At 37.0% G+C, this 11,972-nt stretch overlaps 1 long non-coding RNA gene across 1 annotated transcript; it reads right to left on the bottom strand.

The window, feature by feature from the left end:
* Positions 1-7,597: 7,597 nt before the first annotated feature.
* On the bottom strand, positions 7,598-10,589 carry LOC129928626 (uncharacterized). The gene is made up of 2 exons (XR_008780078.1): positions 10,296-10,589; positions 7,598-8,378 (listed from the first exon to the last, which is right to left on the bottom strand). It is a non-coding gene; the product is annotated as an uncharacterized LOC129928626 (long non-coding RNA).
* Between the last annotated feature and the right edge of the window lie 1,383 nt (positions 10,590-11,972).

Genomic DNA, 11,972 nt, shown 5'->3' with positions numbered 1-11,972 from the left:
TCCTTGTTTAATCCTAAATTCCCGTGAGTCTTCTCTTTGTATTATGACTTTGCTTTTTGAGTTCTTTAATGTCATATGTATAAGTCTTGTCAGCTTGTTGGGTATTCCAAAATCCTGTAGAGTGTCTTATAGGTATTTCCTTCTGATACTGTCATAAGTCATTTTATAGTCTATAAAGAGTTGGTGGATTGGTATGTTGTATTCATGGCATTTTTCTGGTATACATCTTAGTGTGAAGATGTGGTCGGTTGTGGATTTGTTGGGTCTGAAACCACATTGGTAGTCACCTAAGATTTCTTCTGAATATTTTCCAAGTCTCTTAGTTATAAGCCTAGACAGTATCTTATAAGTCACATTTAGTAGAGAGATTCCTCTGTAATTACAGCACTTTAACTTGGATCCTTTTTTGTGTATTGGGGTTATAAGAGCCGTTTCCCATTCTGTTGGTATTACTTCTTCTTCCCAAATTCTTGATATTAGTCTGTGTATTTGGGAATGTAAGTCTTTCCCTCCATATTTAATTAGTTCTGCTGTGATTTGGTCCTCTCCTGGTGCTTTGTGATTCTTCATGGTCCTAATTATTTCTTATGTTTCAATGAGTGTTGGAGGGTTCACTAAGGGATCTGGTCCCCCATGTGGCAGTTTATATTCTCCATTATCTCCATCTTCAGTGGTATTTAGGATCTCCTCAAAGTATTCAGCCCATCTCTTAATGACCCTGCTGTTTTCTGTAATATAGCATGCTTTATTATTTCCCAATGCTTATTTATGTTATTTTCGCTGTCTTTTTCTAATGTTGTCAGTTGCGTTTGGAGTGCCATTCTATAAGTTTCTGCAACAAGTGGATCCTTTGTGAGTTTTTGACTATCATATTGCTGTCCTCTCTTTCTTTGGTAATTGTGTATGGTACTTATTCTTTGTCTAAGTTTAGCTTTTACTAGTAGGTGGTCTGAGTCAGCATTAGCTCCTCTGAAACTTCTAACATCTAGTATGTCTGATCCATGATTCTTATCTATGAGTATATGATCTATTTGATTCTGGGTGTTGCTATCAGGTGAGATCCAGGTAACTTTGTGAATATTCTTATGTTGGAATTTTGTTCTGCTGATAGACATTCCTTTTCCTGATGCAAAATTCACTAATCTTATGCCATTATTGTTGGTCTCTTCGTGTAAGCTTTCTTTGCCAATTGTTGGTCTGAATGCTGGTTCCTTTCCAATTTTTGCATTGAAATCTCCTAGGACTATTTTGATGTCATGCTTTGGTGCTTCATCATAAATTCTTTCCAGTTCATCATAGAAGGCTTCTTTTGTGTTATCATCTGCATCTTCAGTAGGGGCATGAACATTGATAAATGATATGTTGGAGAATTTTCCTTTCAAACGTAGTGAGGCAGAGTCTATCACTTACAGGTTTAAATCCAATGACATTGCCTACCATTTCCTTTTTAACAGCAAAACCTGTACCTAAGTTGTTAGTGCTTCCACCACTATAAAATATAGTATACTCCTTGGTTCTGAGAATGTCCGAGTCTTTCCACCTGATTTCCTGTAGAGCTACAAGCGGTATCCTATATTTCTTTAACACTTCAGTAAGTTGGGCTAGCGCACCTGCTCTATAAAGGCTTAGCACGTTCCATGTCGCAAAACAAAAATCATGTCCTTTTCCAGGCCTAGGTCGTTTTCCGTTGCAGAGTTTTTGATCTCCCATCAAGCGCCTCCCCAGGTGGCGGATAGGGGAATGCCCTCCAGATATGGTGGGTACCGGGGAAATAAAATACCCGGGGTGGACCAAAATCAAACCTGCTGCCTTGCAGGAAGTGGAGGGATCCACAAAGGCTAGGGCACCTTACCCGAAAATAAAGTCAGCTATCCAGAGAGCTGAAAGGGGCAGCCCCCCAGATGGTTATGCACAGGGCTAACAACTCTGTCATATAAAAAATACTGTTACGAAAGCTAATACACACAAGAATTCCCCTATCACTAAGACTTTAAACACATTATCTTTTATTTGTCAGCTGAATTATCTCATTAACAGTTGTTCTGATCAAGATGCAGACCAAGTTCCCTAAATTAGATCAGCATACAGACTAATGAAATAATCTCCTATGAGTTACAGGCAAAACTTAAAGTCTACATCAAATTTTTTTTCTTTTGGATAATATTACAAACAGGAATGGAAAATATGGCCAACAGATCTTGTGTGGTGCCCCAATGGTCCAACAACTAAGGGATAGGTTAATATGATAATACATAATAGGTTAGCTAAGACTTACAGGTTAATTCAGGAAATTAAGTTAACTTTCTAATTATTATTTTTTTTTGTTCTAAAACTTTCTTTTTAAGTACTAATTTGATTAAACTATTTAAAAAATAGCTTTCAGTTCCAGTGTCTACACTAATCTTCTTTGTCTAGGTCATTAATTGTAAATGTTTTTCAGATAATGATGCAGAGAATTTCCTGGTGATCAAGAATTAAGAGCTGCACACAGTTTAATGAAACCATATTTTAGGAACAGATAGAAAACAAAGAACTGCAGCAAAGATGGCCTGTTTTTATTCTTCATCATGGCTAGTAGATTTTTTAAAGCATTATGATACAGTTTCCCTTTCAGACCTTGTGGTCCAAAGGGCAAATGATGTAAAGTCATCTCTGTTTCTGTGGCCTACGTTATGGTATAGCTATTTTAAATAGAACTTTCTATCTTTGAATGAATGCATAATAAAAAAAAAATAGGCAACATAAATTAGATAGAGCCGCATCATTGCTTTACATTCTGACTCTGTTCTGGGCTATTCCCCATCTATTTCCATCCTGCCAACTTTCCTTCTTGGTCTGCAGGTTTGATCTATGTTTGTGTCACAGATTCCTTATTATATTTATAATAAGAACTCTATAGAATCTACCTTAGTTCTCGATACGTCTAGGTGTCCCTGGTTCAGTTCTAGTTAATGAAATAAAACAATGAAAGCACTAGATCAAACACATAAACTTTAATCAGCTTTACTGCATATCACACACGCTGGTCTCTGTCTAACAACCAACACACTTCCAGTCATTCGCGCAGATTGTAAAAATAGATTATACATACATAAACACATTCATCCATGACATCTCGCCCCTCCTAAAATTATAATCGATTTTTACAAAGATTACTAAATAAAATGATTATAAAACAAATATCAAACATTACACCACAATACAACAAAAATGTTCGTTCGATAGGCCACAAATGCTCTGAATATGCCACACAGGCGTTTATGTATCCAAACAAACTTGAACATAGTCACACAGACTTTAATGTAGTCACACAGACTTTAATGTAGTCACACAGACTGCAATGTAATAGGCACACAGTCTATAGTTAAGACACACAGTCTTAGAAGATGAAGACACACAGTCTTAAAAGATGAAGACACACAGTCTTAAAAGATGAAGACACACAGTCTTAAAAGATGAAGACACACAGTCTTAAAAGCTGAAGACACACAGTCTTAAAAGATGAAGACACAAAGTCTTAGTTGTAGACAGAAAGTCTACCATCAAGCAACAAAGTCTAAACTGTTGAAGACACAAAGTCTTCGATGAAGCAACACATGCTTGTGAGAAGCCACGTAGGCTTATATCTATGATAAGCGTGGCAGAATGTCCGCTATGACGTTTCCTTTACCTGGAATATGCTGCACTTCGAACTGAAAGTCCTGAAGCATCAGGGGCCCAGCGAGTTACCCTGGAATTCACCGACTTGTGTTTAAACAGCGTAAGGGTGCGTGATCTGTGCGCAGTACGAATGTTCTGCCCAATAGATATCTGGCCAACTTGGTTACTGCCCAAACAACTGCCAAGCACTCTCTTTCTACTGTGCTGTATCTTTGTTCGTGCTGTCCCCATATGACCCACAAAAGGTGATTCATGACCTAACTCCAAAATTCTTTATCTTTCGGCGGCAGGGATGACTAGCTGTAGTTTCTCTTTGTTATCTTGTCTCATCAGAAGTCCATTTTTCACTTTAAATTTACTGGTGGGACGCTTTGCCAATTCAAAAAGTTTAACCAATGTTTGGTCCTCCTTTTGTTTCAATGCATAACTGGATGTTAATTCTGATTCTGGCTGTTCAATCTATGTAGGATTGGTTGTCCCATGTTTTCTATTACACCAGATTGAGATCTAGTTACCGCAATAGTAACTTCTGACATTGCTCACCTTTGCCACTTGTAGATATCTCTGATGGTAGGCTCAGTTATGCCAGTCACGTTTCCTAGAATCAAGTCAGCTGCAGGCCTCTCCAACACACATGCTTCAACTTTTCCAGATAAATATGGCGTATCAATGTCAATGACAGCTGTGGGATATTCTTCAATTGTTCCTCCAAATGTCATACATTAGACTTTCTTACCCGTCAACTGGTGAGGGTGCACATGTAGTCTCTTCACTCCAATTGTGGTCGCTCCCGTGTCTCTCAAGACCCAAATAGATTTCTTCCCAACGAATCCAGGATACATTTTTAATTTCCCGGCGTCACAAGTTACAGCTCCAGCCATCTGGATCTGATCAGATTCATGGAGTTGTTCACCATGTTGATAGTCTATGCAAACTGACGCATTGTATGGATGTCCAGTTGGTCTTCCCCTGTTGCTGGTTTTAAACTCCTGACTTCTGCTTGAACCCATAGTCTCATTTCGTCTTAAGGGGCTTTTGTTTCTACATTGGACTGCTAAATGACCCGTTTTGAAACACTTAAAACATTTTCTTTTTTCACCAACACTTCTTTTCTGCAGACGGTCCTGTCTCCATTCTTGTTTAAATCGACTTCTGTTATCATTAGTCTTTGCAGCAAATTGTCTTCTCTGGATGTGCAGTAATATAGTGCTGACACAACTTGACTGCTGTTGGCACATCTTTCGGTTTCCTTTCATGTAGAAAAGCCACTAACTGAGGATTGCAAAATGTGAGGATCTTGTCTCTGATGAAAAGATCAATGAGACCTTCGAATGTCTTTTTAGTATTAGACAATTCTACCCAACACATTAAGTATCTTCTAATGTCCTCAACAAATTCATGAAATGGCTGGTTTCTCTCTGGTTTAGCTTTATGGAACATCTCTCTATACCCATCATCTGTCAAGTTGTATCTTTTCATTAATACTTCTTTCACCTTGTCATATTCCTCTAAATCTTTCTTAGAAAAGTTGATACAAGCTTGCAGTGCCTTTCCCTGTGACAATGTGTATAGATGACTTCCCCACTGAGTTTTAGGTCTTTCTGTAGCTTGAGCATGTACTTCTGGCCAAATATGCATCCATTTGATCTTTATTCTCATTAAAAGGTGGCAACTTTGGCTTCCATACAGGTTTTATATGCTCTTTGATTTCTCCTTTCGTCTCCCTAAGCTCCAACTCTCTGACTCTCAATCTGTGTATTTCTACCTCAGCTTCTTTCTCTTTAGCTCTCTCCACCGCCTCTCTTTCTTTAGCTCTTTCTTCTCTCTCTTTAACACGTTCTTCATGCTCTCTGTCTTCTCTTTCTTTTTCTTTCTTTTCCAGCTTGACTTCTCTTTCTTTCACCCACTCCTGTAGAGCTATCCCACACAATCCCATCTCTTTTCCAGCAGCTATTAACTGTGTTAATCTCTCTGACATTTTGTTTATATCTCTAGCATACAATATACACAACACAAATAGTTTTATCACTGTGTTTGACCTGGTTTCGTCTCAGCTGATTGACTTAGTTTTTTTTCCCGCCATTGCACATGAGCGCACACTCTTCACAACTTCACAGCCTTCTTTGTCCTTGACCTTTTAACAATGGCGAACCGCAGTTCTGCCTAATGTCTTCCAAGACTAAGTCAAGTAACTAGATTAACGAGCCTCCAAATATGTCACAGATTCCTTATTATATTTATAATAATAACTCTATAGAATCTACCTTAGTTCTCAATACGTCTAGCTGTCCCTGGTTCAATTCTAGTTAACGAAATAAAACAATGAAACCGCTAGATCAAACACATAAACTAGATTATACATACATACACACATTCATCCGTGACAGTTTGCATGGGTCTACCAGACTTTCTCTTCCTCTCTGGGTTCCAGTCCAGTCTTGCAATGTTGTCTACTGTTCTTCCCAGTGTGTGCCCAATGCATCCCCATGTGCATCATTTGATTTCTTGTTCTATCTCTGTTTACTTTTTTGTTTCCCATAGGCTGTAGTTTGATATTTTGGCTCAGTGAATAAGGTTTATACTGTAATAATTTCAGTATTCTTCTCAAAAGGTTGGCTGATTGTTAAAGGGCTTGGTTTCTGAATCTAAGGGTCTTGGGTTCGAAGACTGGGATGGAATTTCTAGAATGACCCCTAGCCCTAATACGTACCTGACATTTGTTGTTGAAAGTAAAGGTGGCAGGTCATTGTGCTTTGCACATGACACTCTTGCTAGACAATGTTGACAGAAAGTGTTATGTGTACTCCTCAAAAGTTTTATATGAAATAATTTGTTTTTTAAACAAAGCTAGACATTAAATTTCAGTTGTGATTGATTTCAGCCCACCGACACAAGGGACGTACTTTTAGACTTAGATCCTCCCCCTCTGGCACATTGGGTAGCAAGCTGTCTCCAAAAAGATCTGTCATTGGCAGAAGCCTCTTCCCTCATACTTATAGAAATATAAAAATATGCTGACTTCTAGAAAAGAGAAAAATGAGACAAACTAAACTTTGTCAATGTGTTTTTAAAAAAACAATGTTGAACCAGCTAATAGTTTATGATGAGAAATGTCATCAGCCAGCCACCTTGGCATCAGTACCAAGATTGACTGCTATCCAAAAAACTGCCAAACCAAATGTTAGGCACTATCATCTTTGTCTTGTAGATGGCATTCAAAGAGGATGCAGTTTAAAGTTTCATAAGGGTAGCTGACAAAACATTAATGGGGAAGTGGGGACTCAAGATATGGATACCATCATTTATATTTATTTAACTTCTGCATTATACTTTTTATATTTTGCATTTTAAAATGTAATTTTTATTTTTATTTTATCATTATTTTTTTTTAGTTCAAAGGAATGTACATGCTGCTGATATAGAACAAGTTTCTGACTGCTTCCAGATCAGTGTTCTTAGTTCCGCTAATGATCTACTATTGCACGATAAATAAGCAAAGTCCTGAAAAGCCTGCAGAATCTTGAAGCACACTTTAGTTAATAAGCAGGGTGTCATATGGCCTGCACAATGATCAACAGTTAGCAGTAATGACATACTTCAATGAACCAGTCCTACTTACGCCAAGATGACAATGTCTTTTTTAGTACTGTATTGTAAATTATTTTACACCTTAATTGGTCACTGTAAAAAAACAAACTAAGTAAAATATTTTTAAAGCTATAGCGAGTATAATTTATTTTTTTAGAATCCAATGTAGATAGTTTGTTTTTTAGGTGTTATTATTAATAGTAGTAATAGTGTTATGAAATAAAAACTAAAGAATTATGTTAAGACATATTTTATATGGAAGCTCTTTAATAGCATTCAACAAATTACATAATCTACTAGTAGCAAATAAAGGCCTACCATTATCTCTAATATAAAAAACAAAAATGATAAAAAATACCTTTTAATATTAATAGCATTGTAACTAACTAAAAAGCAATTAAACTATTATTGAAAACACAACAACAGTATTGACCATCACTGTATCCATAATAATAGTAATGGTCTGGTTGTACTTTTTGTTATGGCTGCTCTCGTGCTATGATATTTTGAAGTGATACCCAGATGTAGTGCCATCCGGACACAATGTGTGATTGTTATCCTGGTCAGAGCTCATCATTGAATATTAGGAGCATTTTTGGCACATAGCTTAAAAATATTTTTTTTTCAATTTCGACCCTTACAATGTGGCACACAGGTTCTTGTTGAAACAATGTGGTCATGGAGATTATTGTAGTCAACTGCATTGAGTTTATCATAGTGTGCATCTTCAAAATCGACACTAGCGGCTGGGAAAAAGGTGGCACTGGATAGATCCACATGGAGAGACGAGCATAAAGGAAGGGTTTCCGATTGCAGATGCCATACACAACAGCAGCAGGAAGAAAGGTGACAATGCAATGGTGGCTGGTGATTACATGTGACCACAGCTGTGTATCAATTGGCCTCTTTAGCCACACAAGAAGTTGCAAAGGAAAAATATATTTTCTTGAGACGTAAAATGCCACAGACATGAAATCTTCAGGCAGCATCTAGATCTAATTGATGTTGTCAGCATTAGAATCTATGTAGTAAATTTAAAGGCTGTTAGGGTTATTTTTCTTTTAGCAGCACTTGCAGGTAGTATTATTGGAGTTTCAGAAGTTGTTGATCTAGTTGTATTCAAAACAGGGCTGCAATCAAGAAAAAGAAATATAAAATGTTAATTAAAGAAATAATTTATTTGTCTGAAAGTAAACATCTAAATATAATGTTCTTTAAAAATCTATTGTTTATGTGTGAAGAGTGTTGAAATTTTTACAAGTCTAGATTGCATTTTAAGAATCATGTAATAATAATCAAATTAGAAAAGTCTAGATTTAGAATTAATAAATAGAGATATAGAATCTAGATATAGCAAGTAAAAATGTATGATACTAAACAAAAAAGCGAAGCAGCGAATAGGAAAACAAAATGTCACGAAATTTAGGAGGGACTGAACAAAAACAGTAAAAAAACAAAAACTTAGCGTACCAGCTGTAAAGGACCTCACAACTCGGCCAAAATTAAAACAAACTGGCCAGTTCAGGTGTGTGGTCATTACTCGATGCACTTGTAACTAAAAGTGTTTATTCTACTTTGGCCGGCCACTTCGCAAAATGCCGGGGAATCCCTGGCCAATACCCAATTTGCGGATTCAAGTCTGTTAGGTTGCTGTAGCGATAATTTTCAGCTTGCTGCTTTTTCAAGAAAATGCCCTGCCCCCGTCATCTGTGTGTGTGTGTGTGTGTTTTACTGCAGTTTCATTGTTAGTGTTATTCCTCGGCTCGTGCGAAGCAGAACGTTGTGACACCGGACATTTTGGTGCTCAATGTATTTGAATCATTATACATTTTCATTTATTATGTCTTTTAAAAAATGATCCTTTTCAATGTTTTGTATGTTTTTGGACGCCTCCAAGCGAGAGTGTGGCGGAAATGGAATAAATCGCCCTGGCTGCCTACAAAGATCAGTGTCTATCAAGTGATTCTCCCAACTCTATAAAGATCGGAGAAATGGGTACTATACAGAAAGCAGATACTTCTTGAACGCTTTTCCCAATGACGTCTGCGCTCCTCCAGGAACATACGCTGGCAAGAGCCGCAAGACCGCATCACAAGCAGCGATGTTCTTGTGAATGCGATATGGACATGATAGAGGGATTGCTTATAATAGTTTGACAGCGACGCTGGGCAGGGCACGTATATCGTACTGGGGACGACCGTATGCCAAAGGCAATCTTTTGGTAAGATGAAAGATGGTTGGAGTCTTTGGAGCAAGTATACAGCCATGCTTCACGCCATTCTTTACAGAGAAATAAGCTGATATGTCACCATTGTATCTGATTTGACTCTTTTGAGACTCATGCTGTTGGTTCAAAATAGTAACTTGGAAGGCATCCGATCCAAGATAGTATCCTACACACGCCATCGCGTACTCACTATGTGTCAGATGTTTTGGTAGTAGATTCTAGTAGTAGTAGTTTTTTGGTAGTAGATTCTATATTTATAGTAAATTTACAATAAAGGTCATTCATGCAAGAGATGCCAAACATTGTATTGACCGGGTTTCTTAATGTGTTAGTTTGATTTTTACATGAATTGTTTCAGACACGGAAAAAAAAGTTTGACCTATTTTTAGTGAAAGAAGACGTGTTATTGCAGTTCATGCGCGCACTTATTTCTTTTCGATCATTTACTTTTTGTATAGAAATGTGCTTCAGTGAAGTTCAGATATTGGAATAATTAGATTCTTCAACAGATTGGATTATTATAATCATACGTGGTATTACAGGCAAAGTTTAGATTATTTATTACGCAAAGGTTAGATTCTTTTTCTTAGAAGAAAAAAGAAATGACATGAACATCCAACTTCATGAAAAGATCTCTATTAAAAAATGTTGGCCTAAGTCCATATAAAAAAGACAACTTACAAATAATGAAAAAAATAATAATACTGTATAAATGTCTCTGTCTCTCTTTCTATGTATAGGCCTATATAAAGCAATAAATATATTGTTGTAAACCTGGTGATGACACAGATGGAGGTAGTGCTGTGTATTTTTAGCCTACCCAAATCGCCACTGTCCAGCGCAGGAAGAGCGGTCAACTGTGACCAGTGACAGTACTCGCCAGTTCGGCAACGACCTGTGTGTAAATATTACGCACGCAAGTCACGGCGAAAGTGATCAACTGGAGTGGTCAAGAGGGTTCGAGTAGGCCAGTAGAGACACTATATAAGAGCGAGTGTGTTAGAAAGACTTGACTTCACGTTACCTCGCAATGTGACCAGTACGAGGCGAGAACCAGCACGGTGTGTGAAGTCAGGCGTAACAAGACTAGGTTTTTGTAAAGACAGTGTTAATGTTGTTGCCAATTGCGATGTATTTGTCATTAAACTGACTGATCTGATACTTTGGAGCACTGAGTTGTGAGGTTCTTTAAGTTCGTTGTGTCGTAAGGTGCAGTTAGAAGAGAGTCTGAACAGTAGGAGAGACATAACAATATAGATCTATATACGCAGGGCTTTTTTTTTTGTGACGGAAGGCATCGCTACGGAGTACCGGCACCTTTTTGGAATGTGGGGGAAAAATTATTACTTTTCTTGTATTTTAACGTAGATCTATATTATTAATTTATTAGTAGTTAAAAGTTAGGCAATCAATCACTGAGTACCGGCACCTATTTTTTTTTTAATAAAAAAAAAAAGCCGTGATTCCTTCATTGTGAAATGCTTATTGTTCTATTATAGTACATTATTGACACGAGACATGAATTCGACAATTATTTGCATTACAAAGAGAGCAAAAGATTCTGACGATGGCATTGATTCTCATCTTATAAATTACTGACGTCACTTCAAAAAAAAAAGATGATTATTACATCTTACGCGTGTCAATCTAGCCATGCATGTTATCCTATGACTTAAATTCTACCAAGTCATTGGTTTTCCTGACTGACTCAAATAACCCATTCAATGCTCTAATAGCACAAGGAAAGCACTTACTTTTAAGTCTTCTATCCTAAAGGTTTCTAAATTTAGTGATTTTACAAAAAGGTGTCTAATCAAATAAGAATATTCGTTTGCTATGAATCTCGCTGCTCTATTTTGTGTCTGTTACAGTTTGTTCACTTTCTTTGAGTTGAGGGGTTCCAAACAGATGCATATATTCTACTATTCGCATACTATGAATAACAGCACAATAAACCACTTTTTTTTTAAGGCAAAACAAATCAAAGTCGATTAAAACTATTTTGTCATCTCAAAAAATTGAGAAACTATTTTAAGCTTACTTTATGTATCATCATTTGTAACTGTAAGTGTTCTTACATAGCTTATATCAATTCAGCCTATCTTAATGTTTTCTTGAGTTGATTGCTGAAACCTAACCCTTCCTGCCATAAATAGGCTTACTGCCAGTGGAAGTGTATTTTCAATGTACATTGACAATCAGTGAGCGAAGGCTTAAGCTAAGCCAGAAACATAAAAATAGTGATATTTCTCAAATACAACATGCAGCCATGATTGATAAACTGACAGTAGTCCAATTAGCTACTTTATATCAATAGTCATCCCTTTTACTGCTTCGATGCTATGTGTACTTTAACTGCAGCAATTTGAATGTTTCGTGTTTGCAATAGCTAGTGTGTTGTAATTTTTTGTTTTATCAGAGCATTCGGGTAATCAACCCTAGGGAAAAAATGTAACACTTTCATTCACATCCCCCCTCTCTCTGCCCTAGACTGAAC

Source organism: Biomphalaria glabrata, chromosome 10 (genome assembly GCF_947242115.1).
Source record: "Biomphalaria glabrata chromosome 10, xgBioGlab47.1, whole genome shotgun sequence".
In the NCBI taxonomy this organism is placed as follows: domain Eukaryota; kingdom Metazoa; phylum Mollusca; class Gastropoda; family Planorbidae; genus Biomphalaria; species Biomphalaria glabrata.
This window is presented reverse-complemented; position numbering and strand designations above follow the sequence as displayed.